Genomic DNA, 17,500 nt, shown 5'->3' on the forward strand with positions numbered 1-17,500 from the left:
AAACAGAGAAGAGAGATATGTGTTTCAAAACTTGTATAGTCAGGTAACCTTTGGCGAATTTGTTTAATTAGGACAATTAAGAATCTTGAGCACCGATTTCAGAGGTTCTGCTTTCTGTAGAAACTAAGATTTGACTCCACAAATTTTTTTTTTTCCACCATTATCTCCAAGTTAGATTTTAGGTGCTAGATCATATTCTAAAATGCATGTGAATAGATCGATTCGTTGAGAAGGGAGCAGCACTCTTCGAACTAACATTTCAGTGAGGTGCATTTAAACCTTGAAGGATCACAATCCTCGGATTAAAAAATTGGTAATTCTAGGCAATAACTCAGCACGCACCGCAAATACGACAGCCAATAGGGATTGGGGCGTCAAATGTATTTCGCCGTGTTTAGAACTAGCCCCTGGGAGTTACTTACAGTCCACCCCCCAAAAATAACGGTAAATTCTTAATAAGCAACCCAAATACTATAGGAATCTGTAATTTCCTAAGATAAACCGACGCGGAGTTATTACCTGGCTCTACCAAACATTTTGTTGACTCTATGAACCTCACTCATTACAGAATTTAAGAATAACATAAATAAAATTTAACTCGTCATAATACGTCTTGAAGCATTTCTGAGGAGTAACATTTTTCTTTTAACCACACTATTTCAAAATACGTTTTGAATTCCACCCACTGATCGTAAATTCTTCTCACAGCTGAGGCTAAAGACATCCAACGTGTTTGACAAGCCTGGACGATTTTCAGTGGGTCATGCCCATCATTTGTGAGTTTAAAGAGGTCAGTATATAGTTTTTTTGTTTGTATGGTGTTTTTCTGTTGCATGAAACCAGTGGTTATTCAGCAACGGGACCAACGGCTTTACGTGACTTCCGAACCACGCCGAGATTGAACTTTTATCACCAGAAATACACATCTCTCACTCCTCAATGGAATGGCCGAGAATCGAACTCTCGACCACCGAAGTGGGACACAACACCATACCAACCACGCCACTGAGGCGCTCAGTATATACTTGTTGCAGTGATGATGATCTTGCAAGCCAATTGTAAGTCTCACTAACTAGAAATTCCAAATTTCTAGGCAACGTTTCAGAACATGCGCGTGACTTTGCTAACTGCATTGAGCGACGTACACATTTAATCAGTACTAATGAAGGGATTTCAGCCTATAAGTTCTGAAACAAACCATTGTTAATTCTAACCATAAAACTGGCATTGTCAGTTCCAATATCAATAAGATCACACAAATTGAGACCAAATATTTGTTAAATCGATTTTCAGGCATTACCAATGCGGGCAGCGTTCCAATCAGCAAGTGGTGTGAGGTGCAGAAATGTTGACACAATTTTGTTTGCAATCTCACTGAAATACCGTATTACGATACCAAGATATTTATTCACACTGATGTCAGTACTTAAATCAAGGAGAATGCTGTATTTTTTCCCGTCAATGGTCCCTTTCAAATTTTCAACAAAATGTGGCGCAATGACATTTTTAAGAACGGTCGTGCATCAATATTTGTGCAGCATTCTTTTGTTCGAAAAAAACAAGATTTCACAATATTAGGAAGATGACCATCATAAGTGTGTGTTAATGAACACTGTTCTGCTATGAAGAGCTAGCTTTGCTTCGGCACGAGCAACACCATTAGACTTTGCTACTTTTTCAACGGTCAGCTTCTGTTGGCGTGGAGATGAAAAAGGCTCACTGGATCTTAAAATGTTTTTTTGCTATACGGCATGGTTTTGTATATCTTAAAACTTAGCCCGAACATTACCTTTGCAAAGCTTGCAATAATCTGTCGTAGAATCGTTAGCAATCTCAATTATCCAGCGCTTGCATATATTTAGTTCACTGTCAGCAAGTGTTTTTGAGACACAGAATCTTGTTTATAAAATACTTAATGGTTGTTATGCACCCTCAGCAAATAGTTACGAGTTCGCTAATTTCCCCAGCTTTAATGAGCGATACCCGGTCATCTCTCTCTCTCTCTCTCAATGTCAACCATACGGTCTCACTGACGATGCATCACCCATATAAAAAGGGCACTCTCTCTTTCTCTCTCTCTTATTTACCCTATACTGGAGAGAGAGAAAGAGAGAGAGAGAGAGAGAGAATCACAGCCCACCACTATACAATCAGAAGCGAAGGAAGAGGCGTTGCCTCTTAAGAAGCAAAGCAGCGTAACGACCTGATTAGTTGAGGCTTCCTGAGTTTAAAGCGACATGCACATTACTGCTGCTACCGGCAGCAGCAACGTCGGGGAGCAATACGCAGAAGTAGCAATTGCTACTGAAGGAATTGCTGCTGCTTTCGCAAATTCAACAACGCTGCTTCTGAAAGAAGTTCTTGCAGTTTTTGTCAGTTGTTCCTTCTGCATGGACTTGTTGCTGCTTTGCATGGAGTTGTTGTTCCTTTTGCATGGAAATTGTTGCTTGCTTTAGCGAGGAGTTTTGTTGGCCTTTTGTGTTCCAGTTGGAATTGCTGTTTTTCATGGAGTTGTTTGCTGCTTTAGCGAGGAGTTGTTGCCGCTGTTGCCATGTTGCTTCCTTTTTCCATGAGTTGTTGCCTGCTTTAGCGAGGAGTTGTTCTGCTGTTGACCGTTTTGTTGCTCCTTTTCCATGGAGTTGTTGCCTGGCTTTAGCGAGGAGTTGTTGCTGCTGTTGCCAGTTGTTGCTCCTTTTCCATGGAATTGTTGCTGCTTTAGCGGAAGGAGTGTTGCTGCTGTTCCAGTTTGTTTGCTCCTTTTCCATGAGTTGTTGGCTGCATTTAAAGCGAGTTGTTTTTTACCTTTGCATAGGTGTTGCTGTTTTTACAAGAAGTTGTGCTGCTTCTGCAAGGAGTTTTTGTTGCTTTTGCGAGGAGTTGATGCTACTTTTGCAAGGAATTGTTGCTACTTCTTCTGCAAGGTTTTTTTGCTACTTTTGCGAGGAGTTGCTGCTACTTTTGCGAGGAGTTTTGCTGCTGCTTTTGCAAGGAGCTGTTGCTCTTTTGCAAAGTGTTGTTGCTAGTTTTGTAAGAAATTGCTGCTGATTTTTGCAAGGAGTTGCTTCTGCTTTTTCAAACGAATTGCTGCTTTTGCAAGGAGTTGTTACTGCTTTTGTAAGGTGCTGTTGCTATGTTGTATGCTTTTGCGAGTGTTGCTGCTCGTTGGAAAATGTGGTCGTCAGCTGGTCGTTGTTGCTCAGCATTATTGTACATTTTATAAATATTATATTGCCATAAATTTTGTTATCAAACTTTTTATTATTTCTATTATTATTCTTATTATTATTATAATAATTATTATTATCATCACTCCACGGAACATTAACAAGGTTTCTAGACTTGGCTAAGTTACACTGTGGAGAGAGAGAGAGAGTTAGTACTTTGGTAAGAGAAAATCAGAGCAATTAACTGCACTATCTTTTGTGTATTTTAAAAATCATTCTTTATTCCTAAAAAAAAAAAAAAAGTCTGTTACAACATAATTTATAAGCTTTATAAAACAATAAACAGCCAGCAGTGATGACATTCAACCTGTTTAATACAACATTACTTAACGAATTTGTACACAATCCAAATATGGGAAATATACGATCTATGATTTATATATTATTCCTAAGACAAAAAAAAAAAGTGGGTCTATTATACCAAGTTTTTAAATCAAGAACTACACACAATACACATCATGCGATAATAACACCCATCTGTTTAATAAAAAGGTATTTTATGATCTATACACAATACATACTATGATATGTATAACTGACTATACACCCCTTCTACCTCCCACCCCGCCCGCGCCATTCTTTTCAAGAACACATTGCCTCACAGTCAGGGAAAACTACTTTTCTCTCTCGAGACAAAGAGAGACCAGTTAGTACCCCAAAATGCCATCTGCTTCTTGCAATCCAAACATATAAATCAAAGAATGCTAAGCACTGAGCCAAGGACAAATTTCAGGAAATTTCATTACCGAGAAAATTACTATCTAAAAAAAAAAAATAGTAGCGGTAATATGATTACTGTGCGGGGCTGAACGTTGATAAGAATATCAAGAGAGAGAGAGAAAAAAACAGTAAGTAGTTACGGTTTTTCTCCTGATACACAACGATTTGGGGATTTTTCTATTTTGTTTTCATTCTTTCTCACCTCCTACTAATTGTATTCTTTTTTTTTATTAATTCTATTCCCACTACAGTTTTTCCTTAACTTCTAAGTGAAATTATCCGTATATTAATGGGAGAGTAATTCACTTTTCCCTACTCTTAATATTTCTTGTTTCTAAGTATTTTAAGAAAGGTATTAAGTTTCCACCGTCGGCCTCTTAAAATAAAGCTGAGAACCATTTCATACAGTACTGACATTTATAGAACTATTAGAATTGGTAAGTTGGGGAACAGAATTAACTTCCCTTCCACAAGGGAACAGTGTTCTCTATTGCAAAATCTATATATAAAAAACTGGTTTACAGTTCGTCAATTTGCAAGGAATTCTGACAGTTTACAGTAACTGTTAGGCAGTCCTGTGCAGCCGGGACCTGCTCTCCAACTCTCCTTGAAGGTTCAATGTCTATTTCTTGTGGTGATCACTGCTCTGAATTTTTTCTTACAGTGATCGTGCACTGAAATTTTTCATCCAGTGATCAAAGCTCTGAACTTTTTCTTACAGTGATCTTGCACTGGAATTTTTCATCCAGTGATCTCAGCTCTGAACTTTTTCGTACAGTGATCACTGCTCTGAACTGTTTCTTCTAGCGATCACTCCCCTGAACATTCTCTTACAGTGATCACTACTCTGAATTTCCTCCTATAATGAAATTACCTACATGTTGTGACGTCATTTGTAACAATATATCAATCAATCTGATTATTTGCAACAATTAATCAATTAATCTGATCACTGCTCCTAACTTTTTCTTACAGCCATCACCGCTCTGAACTTTTTAGTACACTGATCACTGCTCTGAACTTTTTCTTGTAGTGATTACTATTCTAAAGTTGTCTATTGCCTAGTATGAAACCAGCAGCTCAAGTATGGCGACCATTTCTTTGTATATCTATCTTTATTCAGTTTCTATTGTCTTTTTTGTTCAGAGTAATTTCCAGAGGTGGCTAATTTATTTTCCTAGCTTGGAGTAATCTCCGTGCCATTAAAAACACGACAAAAACAATATAGCGACGAACAGTCAGTCAAAAACTGAAATTAAAACCTTGACACAACAGAGTGCTGATAAACTTCCCAGCTGCGCCGTCGTCATGTTTTGACTGAGGGGGATACTGTAGCCTACTTGTTATCATAACATTTAGTACAACAACGAGAACAATGGGATACTTCATAATCGTTTTGTACTTATGGTGTCTCAAGGATTTCCATGCTTTATTAATTCGCTTTAGTTGGGCTTGAATATTTAGATGATTTCAGATGTAAAATAGTGGTGGAGAACTGATATAGGGTAATTGAAATGGATGCATATTCTCATTGAAACTATATCAATATATATATATATATATTATTAAATTAACGTAGTTTTTTGTTTTTATTTATCAAGTTTAAATCAGCCTTGTTTAACTTTTAAGTTTCTTTTGCTTCAAGCAGGCCAAATGCTTGTTAGTTAATGTAAGAGTTTTTGTGTTATTGAGCGCCTCCTCCTCCCTTGTTTTGTTTCTGTGAACTATCGTTTCTAACGATTGTTTTTGTGATTTGTTTTTGAGCTACGGTGGATGGTTCGTAGCTGTACTGTGAACGTTGATGGTCTGCCGCGGAAGTTCGGGCTTTGGAACGCTCCTTGTCATACCATCCCCTTGAGCAGCTTTTGTGGATTATTGGAGGACGACCTTTGGCAGTTTATTTTGGAAACGGCGCTGTTGGAATCTTTCCTCACGACCGTTCGTAGGTGCCTTAGTCACCTGCGACTCTGGTGCTGTAGATCACGGCTCTTCGTTCACTTGCGGACCATAGTGTCCGCTTTACGGGGTTGCCGCAGAAGCGTAAGCTATTTGCGACTTCTCGTATTACCCCTTATCCCGTCGGAGGAGCCCACGGGAAATTGGTACCGTCGCTGGATCCCGGTACTGATTACGGATTCACCTGCCACTTCTGCCTTCGTCCTTCTGCATTTCTTCGGGGATGTGTGTGAGCGCTAGCTCGTGAGGAGAAACGTAGGGAGGCAATCGCCAGGTAAGACAGTATAGCTGTTGTTTCCTTCGAGGAGCCTTATACCCCTGTTGTCCTGGAGATCGTGTTCATCCCTTTGGTAGCAGTTTTGTGCTCGCTATGGACTCCTAGTTCGGCCCGACATCCCTGACGAAGGATTATTAGAACTGTCAGTGTACGTGCAGTACATATATTATATATACGTATACATTGTCATAGTTTTTACTTGTGTATAAGTTTATTGTTGCCCTTATTGATTATTGGTAGATAATATTCTACATCTTTAGTTGTATGGCTAGGTAGGTAAATTTAAGGTTTTCCTTGTTTTGATATCTTCCACTTCCTTCAGCCTTTTGTTATTTAGGATAGTTTTGGCCGGCATATATTTGGATCCTCACAGATTTATGAAATATTTATTCTCTGAATTTTGGTTAGGGTTTAGATGTTTAGCTGTAGGGGTGCCTTGTGGCTCGTTGAGGACCTGGTATTAGTCCTCTTGCTTTAAGCTGTATCGTTGTGTGTATTTTACTTGAACCCGCAAGGCTGATTTAAATTATTTCTGTTTTGTAATAAATACTGTTAAGTTTTTCTGGAGTGTTTTTGTGCCTGCTTTCCTTGAACATGGGTTGCATATACTGTCTACGATCCTAGCAAAATAAAGTACCTAAGAACCTGTACTAGAACCCCAGAGGTTTGTAACAATTTGGCGACCGTGACAGGATCGTACACAGGTGTACTCTGTGTTTTTTGGTTTGCGGCACAGCACTTTGGGGATTTGGCAGTATTTATTTGTTTTGAGTAGGTGGTTACCTTTCCCCTCTTTGTTTTTGGTTGATTATCATGGAGGAGTTTATTTTTGACCCCGCCTGAATTTTTAGGGTCAGCAGATTGCTTAAAACACTTATCCATTCTGAACAAAGAATATCTGGTAATAATTGTGCTCGTTGGCTGGGAATACCATTTAAGGCAGCTGAGACAAAAGCGTGTTTGTTAGAGCCGTAAAAAACAGGGTAGCTCAGGGCCTAGCTGAGGTGAGCATTTAGTTGAGGAATTTGATAGTGTTGCTAGTAGTGATGAAGAGCAAGAAGGTAGTGTGAGTGTAAATCCTGGTTTTTCATTATTTGAGGATCCCCCTAGGACTGGTACCCTTTTTGAAGGACACGCTAATTTTCCTTCAAAACCTGAAGTATCATTGAACCCATTTTTGCCAGAGAATTCTGTCCATGTTGAGGTAGCTCCGGTACAGCCTGTAAAGTCCCAGGAGAACAGTGAATATGATGTTATTTGTAAAAGAATAGAGTTGGATGAAACTGAGTTTGAGGAGAAAGAGCGAGGAAGCATGAGTTGGCTATGGCTAAAATCAACTTGGAAATGGCTAGGTTAAGAGGTTCCCCAAATCACTTTAGTACTCCCACTGGGTCTCTCAGGATAAATTTAACATAGGGGCAGCGTTGAAATTGGTCCCTGTATTTGACGAGGGAAACGTCCCAGAATTTTTTAAGGCGTTTGAGCGGTGTGGCTACCCGGTTGCTTGGCCCCAGAGATGTGGACAGTCTTGATTCAATGCAGGCTAGTGGGCAAGGCAATTCGGGTATACAATGCTTTAGATGAATGTGTAGCTAGGGACTATAATAAGGTTAAGGCAATAGTTCTTAAGGCTTACGACTTGGTGCCTGAGGCCTATCGCCTTAAGTTTCGTAATTTTACTAAACCTGTCTCTCTCTCATTTGTGGAATTTGCTCGTCTCAAGGAGGAGCAGTTTGACGACTGGCTTAAGAGTCGTCAAGTGGTCTCCTTCTCCTCCTTGAGAGAGCTTATGTTGCTAGAAGAGTTTAAAAAGGCTTGTAGCAAGGAATTAAGAATTTATCTTGAAGAGGTTAAAGCAGTCAGTTTGGGTAAGGCTGCCCAGATAGCGGATGAATTTGTATTGACTCATCGGCCGGGTCAGGTAATCTTGGATCTGTAGTTAATTTTCAGCCTGGTAAGTCAAATAATTTCCAAAAGAAATTAGGTGGTCCGGGAAATAATCATGTCCAGGGGAATCTGCACAAGAATAGGACTGGAGATGCTCAGGGAGAGGGCTCAAGTGGATCTTACACTAGAGTCTTCTCCAAAAGTAATAAGTTAACTTCTGGTAATGGTAATAGAGTAAGAAGGACCTGCTTCTGGTGCAATGAACCAGGACATTTTCAAGCACAGTGTAACGCCAGAAGGAAGTACCTCCAAAGAAACAATAATAATCCGGTAGCTCTAATATCAAATAACCCTATGTCTAATAAGTCTCAGGTTGAGAATCCACCAGTGTTGATGGCTAATGATGGTTGTAGCAAGGGGGAAAATGTTGGTTCTTTATCTAGTAGGGATTTATGACTTTATGATAAATATATTTGGCTTGGCAAATTGATTACCGAATCGAAAACCCTAAAGGTGAAGTTTTTGCGGGATACTGGGGCTGCTCGGTCTCTGGTATTGAAGGAATCTTTGAAGGGCCTAGTTAATAATTCAGGTGATTTTGTGGTTTTGGGAGGTTTCCCGAACACGATGGTATCGGCACCTTTAGTTGAGGTGGAATTGGCCTTCCCTGGTTATAATAGGAAGACAGAATTAGCTGTTGTAGAAAGCCTACCAATCCCAGGCATAGATGGTATACTGGGTAATAAATGACATGTTGGATGACAAGGGACGTGAATTGTTTCCTTTATTTTGTCTTTGAATGCTTGTCCAGTGGCTGTAACGACACGAGCTGCTGCAAAGGCAGTAGATTTGTTAAATGATGATGATGATGATGATTTACATTTAAGTAGTTTAGCTGTAGAAGTAGAAAGGCCCGGGTCTGTAGTTAGTAGTAGTGATGAGCTTTTTGTAAGTTATTGAAAACCTGATTGGGATCGTTCAAAGTTTATTGAAGCTCAGAAGGAAGAGTTCAATTTTGAACTGGGTGATACGAGTGATTTGACTAGACCACGATTTTGTGTTATAAAATGGTGTGGTTATATAGAGTTAGTCCGCCCTTCTCTCATGCCCTTGATATAACATCTCGAAACGAACAGATAGTGGTCCCTACTCAGTTCAGAGATTCAGTTTTGAAATTGGCACATGAAGACTCTTTTTCTGGCCACTTTGGTGTGTGTAAAACTTTTAGTAGGTTAGCTAAATATTTTTGGTGCCAGGCTTAAAGTCTTCAGTAAAAATGGTTTGTGAATAGTTGTGAAGCATGTCAGGTGATGGGAAAACCCAATCAACCAATTCCAAAAGCCCCTTTAAATCCGATTCCAGCAATTGGAGAACCTTTTGTGGAGTTGGTGATTGATGTGGTTGGGCCTTTACCTAGGACTAAGTCAGGGTTTACCCATCTCCTGACAGTTATGGACAGAGCATCTAGGTTTCCTGATGCATTCCCTATGAGGAGGATTACTTCTCGTGCGGTGTTTCGAGAAACTCATAGTTTTTCTCTCTAGATATGGTTTGCCTCGTACTATTCAGTCTGATTGTGGAACTAAATTTCACAAGTAGGGTATTCGGGGTAAATTTGTGTGTGCTGAACTGGCCATTCAGCACATTACCAGCGTACCCTATCATCCGAGAGAGTCGGGGTGTGGTGGAAAGATTTCACCAGACCCTTAAATGTGTATTAAAGAATATTGTTATGAGCAAGGAGAGGATTGGGATAAAGGGCTTCCCTTTGCTCTCTTTGCCATACGGAATCACCCTAACTCGTCCACAGGTGTCGCTCCCTTCGAGTTGGTATTTGGTCACAAGGTACGTGGTCCTCTGGAGATAGTCCATGAGGTGATTGAGTCTGGACAAAGAGGAGAGATGAATGTTGGTGAGTTTGTGGAAACCTTAGGAGAAAGCTATCTCTGGCTTGGAAGTTTTGCACGAGAGAATTTGGCTTCTTCCCAAGCTGCCATGAAAATTAATTTTGACAAAAAGACAAGGTACGTTTCGTTTGTGCCCGGGAATTGGTTTTGGTATTAAGTACAGACTCGGGACAACTTTCTTGAGCCAAGGTATAAGGGGACCTTGGAAGGTTTTGAGAAAGCTGTCTGAGGTAAACTATGAGGTTGAAGCCCCCGGGACCAAACGAAAGTGCCGGGTATTTCATATAAATAGATTGAAGTCTTATACTTCCTGTGGTAAGGACCCTTTGGCTATTATGAACCAGTATCTGTGGTAGTGGTAGAGCCTCCCTACGGATGATTTTGTAAATTTGGTTGGTCAGGTGTCTTCTGATGCTCTATTTGACAATGTTCAGAACTTAGAAATTTTAAAGGAGGGATTAGAGCATCTGGAGACTAATCAGAGAAGTGATGTTATGGAATTAATCCTTGCCTTCCCAGAGTTATTTCAGAATGCGCCAGGACGAACGAGCTTGCTCCAGCATGATGTCGATGTGGGCAGTGCTTCCCGGTAAAGCAGTCTCCTTATCGATTAATCCAATGAAGAGGGGACATTGTTGATAAGGAAATTAAGTATATGCTGGAGCATGAACCTCATTCAACCTTCGGTGAGTCCCTGGAGTTCTCCAATAGTCCTCGTAAAAAAACCTGACGGAAAGTTCCGAATGTGCGTCGGACTATCGTAAGGTAAATACTCACACTAAAAATGACTCCTTACCTTCCCTTTACCTCGTATAGATGATTGTCTCGATCAGATAGGGTCCTCCAAGTTTATAACAAAGTGGATTTGTTGAAAGGGTATTGGCAGGTTCCCCTGTCTGATCGAGCCCGTGAAATTTCTGCCTTTGTAACTCCCTTTGGGCTTTACGCGGTGTTAAAGTGATGCCCTTTGGGATGATGGAAAAATGCAGCTTGCACCTTCCAGCGACTAAATGAATAGGGTCATTTGTGGCTTGGAAGGGGTGGAAACTATATATAAGATGATTTGGGTGGTTCACAGCAACGACTGGCGGGGGGACGCATATGGGTCAAAGGTTAAAAAAGTGGTTTTGAAAGCCCTGAGAGCTGCCCGGTTTGTTGTGTGAACCTTGGTTTAAATGTGAGGTTTGGTAAGGTAAGGCCAGAGTATGCTATTTGGGCCATGAAAGGGGTTTGGGTTTGGTTAGTAGCCCCCAAAATAAGCTAATTTATAGAGGCCATTGTAAATTTGAAAGGAGGCCGGTGCAATGTCAGAAGAGGTCGGAGAGTCCTGGGTATGTTGGGGTATTATCGTAGGTTTGGCTCCGGGAACTTCTCAGACATTGCTCAGAACCGCTTAACTAAAAACTATTGGAAAAAATGGTCGTAAATTTTTTGGGGGGAGTGGTCAACCTCAGTGTGAAGAGTGTCTTTCATAAAGCTTAGGTTGATGTTGGTGTACCAATCCTAATTTCTAATGTCTCCCTAATTTTCCAGAAAAACCATTTATTATTTGCTGTGGGACGCTGGTGACGTTGGAATTGGAGGAGTCCTCTACTTTCAGAGACGGCTGAGGCTGGAGAAGTTCCGGTCCCAATCTTATTTATTTAGTAAGAAACTTTGTAGCGGTCTGAGAGGGGAAAATACTCTACTATCCCCCGAAAAGGATGGCCTTGGGACCCATGGTGTCATACGTTGACTCCACTTTAAAGCCCTATGTTTAACAAAATTTTTCGTTATCCCAATATAGATTTCGGACCGACCCATAATCCCATCGTCTTCATGAACGAATGAAGGGTTCTAATCAGAGGATTTTGCGTTGGGCCCTTGCAGTTAACAGGAGTTCACGCTGGTGATAAAAACATATAAAAAGGTTCTGAAATAACCGCTATTCCGTGATGCTCTCTCTCGGCGATGTAAGTCGGTGGAGTTTTTCCTCTGCTCCCTCGACCCTTCTCGTTTTTTTTTTTTTTTTTTGTTTTTTTTTTTTCTCGGGTTTGTTATAAAAAACTTTTGGTTAAGTGGTGGTTCGGTGCAAGGGGTTTGTGTGGTATGAGTAAATTGCAGCTTTAGCATTAGTTTGTTATACCAAACTTCTTTAGGATTTTGGGCTAGTTAGTATTTCGTTAGCCATTTGTAGACTCTCCCTCCCCAGTTAGCTGATAGGTGAGGGTTTCTAGCTGTTATGCTTGATGGCAATTGTTGGGGACAGTTCAATAATCTGCGAGGTTTCCCTGTTGCCGTTATTTAGGTAAGTTTACTTTTTGGTGGACCTATGATTTTTTTTGTTTTGTTGTTATTCTGTATATTATTAATTTTGCTGAGTATCTATTTACCCAGAGATTTGGAATAGTTACTTTGCCTTCCTTTCTTTTTGTTACATGTGTATTGGGGGGGATTACTTTGAAACTGTTTTAAAGTTAACTTCCTTTTCCAGCATTTTCGCTTAGGTTTAAAAAAAAAATTGTATTCCTATGTGAAAATTTTTTTAATTTTTTTTGTTTTGGGGGAGGAAGGTATTAAATTAACGTTAGTTTTTGTTTTTATTTATCAAGTTTGTTAAATCAGCCTTGTTTTTTAACTTTTAAGTTTGTCTTTTGCTTAAGCAGCCAAATGGCGTTGTTGAGTTAATGTAAGAGTTTTTGGTGTTTTATTGAGCGCCTTCCATCCTCCCATTGTTTGTTTCTTTGTGAATACTATCGTTCTAACGAATTGTTTTATTGTGATTTGTTTTTGAGCTACGGTGGATGGTTCGTAGCTGTACTGGTTGAACGGTTGATGGTCTGCCCTCGGGAAGTTCGGGCTTTGGAACGCTCCTTGTCATACCCATTCCCCTTGAGCAGCTTTTGTGGATTATTGGAGGACCGACCTTTGGCAGTTTATTTTTGGAAACGGGGACTCTGTTCGGAAATTTTCCTTCCTCAGACCGTTCGTAGGTGCCTTAGTCACCTGCGACTCTGGTGCTGTAGAATCTCGGATTCTTTCGTTCACTTGCGACCAATAAGTGTCCGCTTTACGGGGTTGCCGCAGAAGCGTAAGCTATTTGCGACTTCTCGTATTACCCCTTATTCCCGTCGGAGGAGACCCACGGGAAAACTTGGTACCGTCGCTGGATCCCGGTACTGATTACGGATTCACCTGCCAACTTCTGTCCTTCGTACCTTCTGCATTTCTTTCGGGGATTGTGTGTGACGCGCTATCTCGTGAGGAGGTGAAACGGGTAGGGAGGCCCAATCGCCAGGTAAGACAGTTCTAGCTGTGTTTCCGTTCGAGGAGGCCTTATACCCCTGTTGTCCTGGTGAGATCGTGTTCATCCCTTTTTTTTTTTTTTTTTTCGTAGGCAGTTTTGTGCTCGCTATGGACTCCTAGTTCGGCCCGGACATTCCCTGACGTAAGGATTATTAGCAAAAACTGTCAGTGTACGTGCAGTACATATTATTGATATTATACGTTATACATTGTCATAGGTTTTTTACTTGGTGTATAAGTTTATTGGTGGCCCTTATTGATTATTGGTAGATAATTTATGCTATATCTTTAGTTGTATTGGCTGAGGTAGGCTAAATTTAAGGTTTTCCTTGTTTGGCTATTCTTCCACTTCCATTCCAGCCTTTTGTTATTTAGGCTAGTTTGGTGGCCGGTAAATTTATTTGGATACCTCACAGATTTATGAAATCTTTATTCTCTGAATTTTGGTTAGGGTTTTAAGAATGTTTAGCTGTTAGGGTGCCTTGATGGCTCGTTGCGGACCTGGTCATTTTAGTCCTCTTGCTTTAAGCTGTCTCGGTTGTGTGGTATTTTTACTTGAACCACGCAAGGCTGATTTAAAATTATTTCTGTTTTGTAATAAATACTGTTAACGTTTTTCTGGAGTGTTTTTGTGTACCTGCTTTTCCTTGAAATGGCAGGGGTTTTTTTTTTTTTTTTGGCATTATACTGTCTAACGATCCTAGCAAAATAAAGTAACCTAAAGAACCTGTTACTAGAACCCACAGAGGTTTGGAAACATAATAATATTATATATATAATTATATATATATATATATATATTATAAATATGTAATATATATATATATATATATATATAATATATTTTATATATAATAATATATATATTACAAGGAATATCGCATCCATAACATTTACCCTAATATCAGTCCGTTAACCACCCCATAGTTTTGTTTTCCATCTGAAATCATCATAACTAAAATAATTCAAGCTAAAACTTAAAAAACGCATCAAAAAAACAAAAAAAGCTTAACAAAATCGTTTATGTAAAATAAACCATGGGTTCAATTATTGTAAACCAAATAAAGTTGAAAGCAATTAAGCACGGAAGGCAATTAGCGATTTCCCTGAACGCAATTAATTAAGTGTCTGACCATACTATAAAAACCATATAATAAAATCTTGCTTCATGCTAATCAAAATAAAAACCATGCTTCACTCTTATTATGCGAGCAATAAAACTTCATGCATTACCAAGCACAACAAAAAAATAAGGCCTTTCCCTGAAATGTAGTATTTGAACCGAACGTTGATACTACAAGCACGACAAAACACGAAGGGTGCTTTGTTTGTTTCAATCGTTATGTAGACTGGACAAGGAACTGGAGCTGAAGAAATTTAATCACAATCAAATCTGTTTAATGCAAGGGCACGCGCGCGCAAGAACATCCATTATCACCATCCATCACTGGCTCAATCCTAATGGGTATGGCAAACCGTTGAAGAATCTGATGAGAGAGCGAGTGTAGAGGAGAGAGAGGAGAGAAGATGATGAGAGAGAGGAGGAGAGTTCTTTTAAAAACTTTTCAAAATCAGCCAACCCAACGGTCGAGGCATGATGTTGGCTTACACGCACTCAATATTCGGGGGTCCTGGGCCCCTCTTACTGAAAAACCCCTCCTTCCTCTGCCCCGTACATCCAAATAAGACCAGGCCCTCCACAACCCCCAAACCCCATCTACAAACATGTCAACCATACGAGTTACCTCAACCTCTACCACGCAAAATTACTGAAAAATGCCTTGACCTTTAACAATACTGAACTAATAGTCTAGGCTGCAGTTGCAGGTTGTTGCAAGTTTCCTTCGTCTAGGTTTACCAAAATTTTGTATGATGAACATTTAGGAATATAGTGGAAAATCTGGTCAGTCATTTGCATAAAAGAACTAAACATTACAAAGATAAACAAAGCCACCTCTGTATCATGAAAGAAGGAAAATACTCATTATTTTCTTGGCTGTAACTCACATAACACTTTTCCCATGTTAAATTCCACTTAACCAACATTCAGGCAGAATCCACATCCGTTAAACGGGTTTAATGCCCGCAGTAAACCAACATACTCACGTACATGCCTGACGTCTTGAAAAGGGCTTTGATTATAATAGAAATATGTTAAAACATCACTACTGACAAAAGAACGTGTAAAGAATTCAACGCAGACTCTTTACAAACAAAGGCATATTCCAAAAACAATAGGTATTGCACAGGTCTTCGGTATCAAATTCTCTCTCTCTCTCTCTCTCTCTCTCTCTAAGAACAGCAAATAATACTTCTCTATAGAGCACTATGGGCTATTATTATTGAAATGTGTCAGTAATGCCAACGGAACCTAACAATTAATAAGAATTAGTTTATTTGTGCAATGACTCATAAGAGCTATTTCTGTTATTCATATGTAGATATTCATATAGAATTCAATTAAGATGGTGCAAATGAAAACTCGCAAACTCAATCACAGAACAAGTAAATATGCTATACACACACCTGTATATATATATATATATTATATATATATATATATATATATATATATGTATATGTATATGTATATGTATATATATATATATATATATATATATATATATATATATATATATATAGAGGGGTGTCTAAAATATTGCTATGATACATATTATTATATAGTGTGAGATTTTATTTCATTTCTCTCTCTCTCTCTCTCTCTCTCTCTCTCTCTCTCTCTCTCTCTATATATATATATATATATATATATATATATATATATATATATATATATATATATATATATATATATAGAGAGAGAGAGAGAGAGAGAGAGAGAGAGAGAGAGAGAGAGAGAGAGAGAGAGAGAGAAATGAAATAAAAAATCTCACACTATATAATAAGAGTGTATCATAGCAATATTTTAGACACCCCTCTCAACGATTCTGTGACTTACTGTGCCGGCAGGTATCCACCCCCAAATTGGGTTCGCGCCCATCCCAGCAGCCCCCAGCGCACAACTAGCAACATCATTTAACGACACAACAATGCACTGTTGCATATTGCAACACAAAATTTCTCCTTACCACACCCTTCTTTCTGATGTATATTATTTTCGACAGCAGTTCGACCTTGGGAGATAGATATACAGTAGGGGCTCTTAGACTTCCATGAGGCGTCACAGGAGAGAGAGAGCGAGAGTGAAATTAACTTTTACCACGTAACGTTTAAATAATCACTTTTCTAGGCGATAAGAAGTTAGAGAGAGAGAGAGAGAGAGAGAGAGAGAGAGAGAGAGAGAGAGAGAGAGAGAGAAGAGAGAAATTCACTTTTACTATTTACTAGGAGAATAAAGAATGTAGTATGTGAAAGAGAATCCCTAAAAAAAAGGAGAAACGTTTTATTGGCAATGACCTTTTGCCCAAGCCGAATTCTGTAAGAGATTTGAAACGATAACTGCTATAACCGTTTCATTTTCTTGACATTTTCAGCTCTCTCTCTCTCTCTCTCTCTCTCTCTCTCTCTCTCTCTCTCTCTCTCTCTCTCTCTCTGGCAGCTTTTTAAAACATTTAAGTACAGATAAAAAAACTTTAACGAGAGTAAAGAAAATAATGCAGAAACAGAGATCTAACGCAGGAAAAATATCAATTAATAAATGAATAATTCGTTTTACCTGACTTAACTGGAAGCAGTTTGCATTCCTTTGGTGTCCTCCTATTTAAAATGATATGGTTTCATTTGAAGGAAATACTTGAAAATAATGTGTGTATATATATATATATCTATATATATATATATATATATATATATATATATATATATATATATTAATTACAAAGGCAGAGTTGGCATTACGAAGTAAAAACTGGGGTCTATGAAACCAACAGAATGATAAAAAATAAATTAAAAACATTCCCTACCTTTAGACCTAACGTTCAACTAGTGCAAACACCAGTACAAAAGGAACAGTAACTCTTCTTACCTTAGTATGTGCAGAGAAGAGACAGTTTTTCCGTCTCTCCGTTCACCATCTGAACGCGTCAGGCGATGCCGAGAGTATGTCACAGGACCTTTAAAGTAATAAAGAAAAAAAAATGTAACGAGTCGTCAACGTTTAAAGAGGCAGATAGGAAAGGATGACTCAGTGCCTGCAACTTCTCCCAAACCATCTTAGGATAATACTATATAAGGAAAATACAATATACAATATTTTTTTATGTGCTTTCCTTAAAAAAATATTT

The 17,500-nt window shown here is 39.0% G+C and overlaps 1 protein-coding gene across 4 annotated transcripts in view; it reads right to left on the minus strand.

Moving 5' to 3' along the window:
• The window catches only part of LOC135217103 (uncharacterized), a 316,159-nt gene that overhangs the window by 103,934 nt on the left and 194,725 nt on the right, over positions 1-17,500 (minus strand). The window contains exon 3 of one of the 4 annotated variants that reach the window (XM_064252795.1): positions 17,242-17,329. The exons of the other annotated variants lie outside the window; for them this stretch is intronic. The gene's annotated coding sequence lies outside the window, so the exon portion shown is untranslated. The remainder of the gene's footprint in view (positions 1-17,241; positions 17,330-17,500) is intronic. 4 annotated transcript variants of the gene reach the window in all.

The sequence above is a fragment of the Macrobrachium nipponense genome, chromosome 7, assembly GCF_015104395.2.
Source record: "Macrobrachium nipponense isolate FS-2020 chromosome 7, ASM1510439v2, whole genome shotgun sequence".
In the NCBI taxonomy this organism is placed as follows: domain Eukaryota; kingdom Metazoa; phylum Arthropoda; class Malacostraca; order Decapoda; family Palaemonidae; genus Macrobrachium; species Macrobrachium nipponense.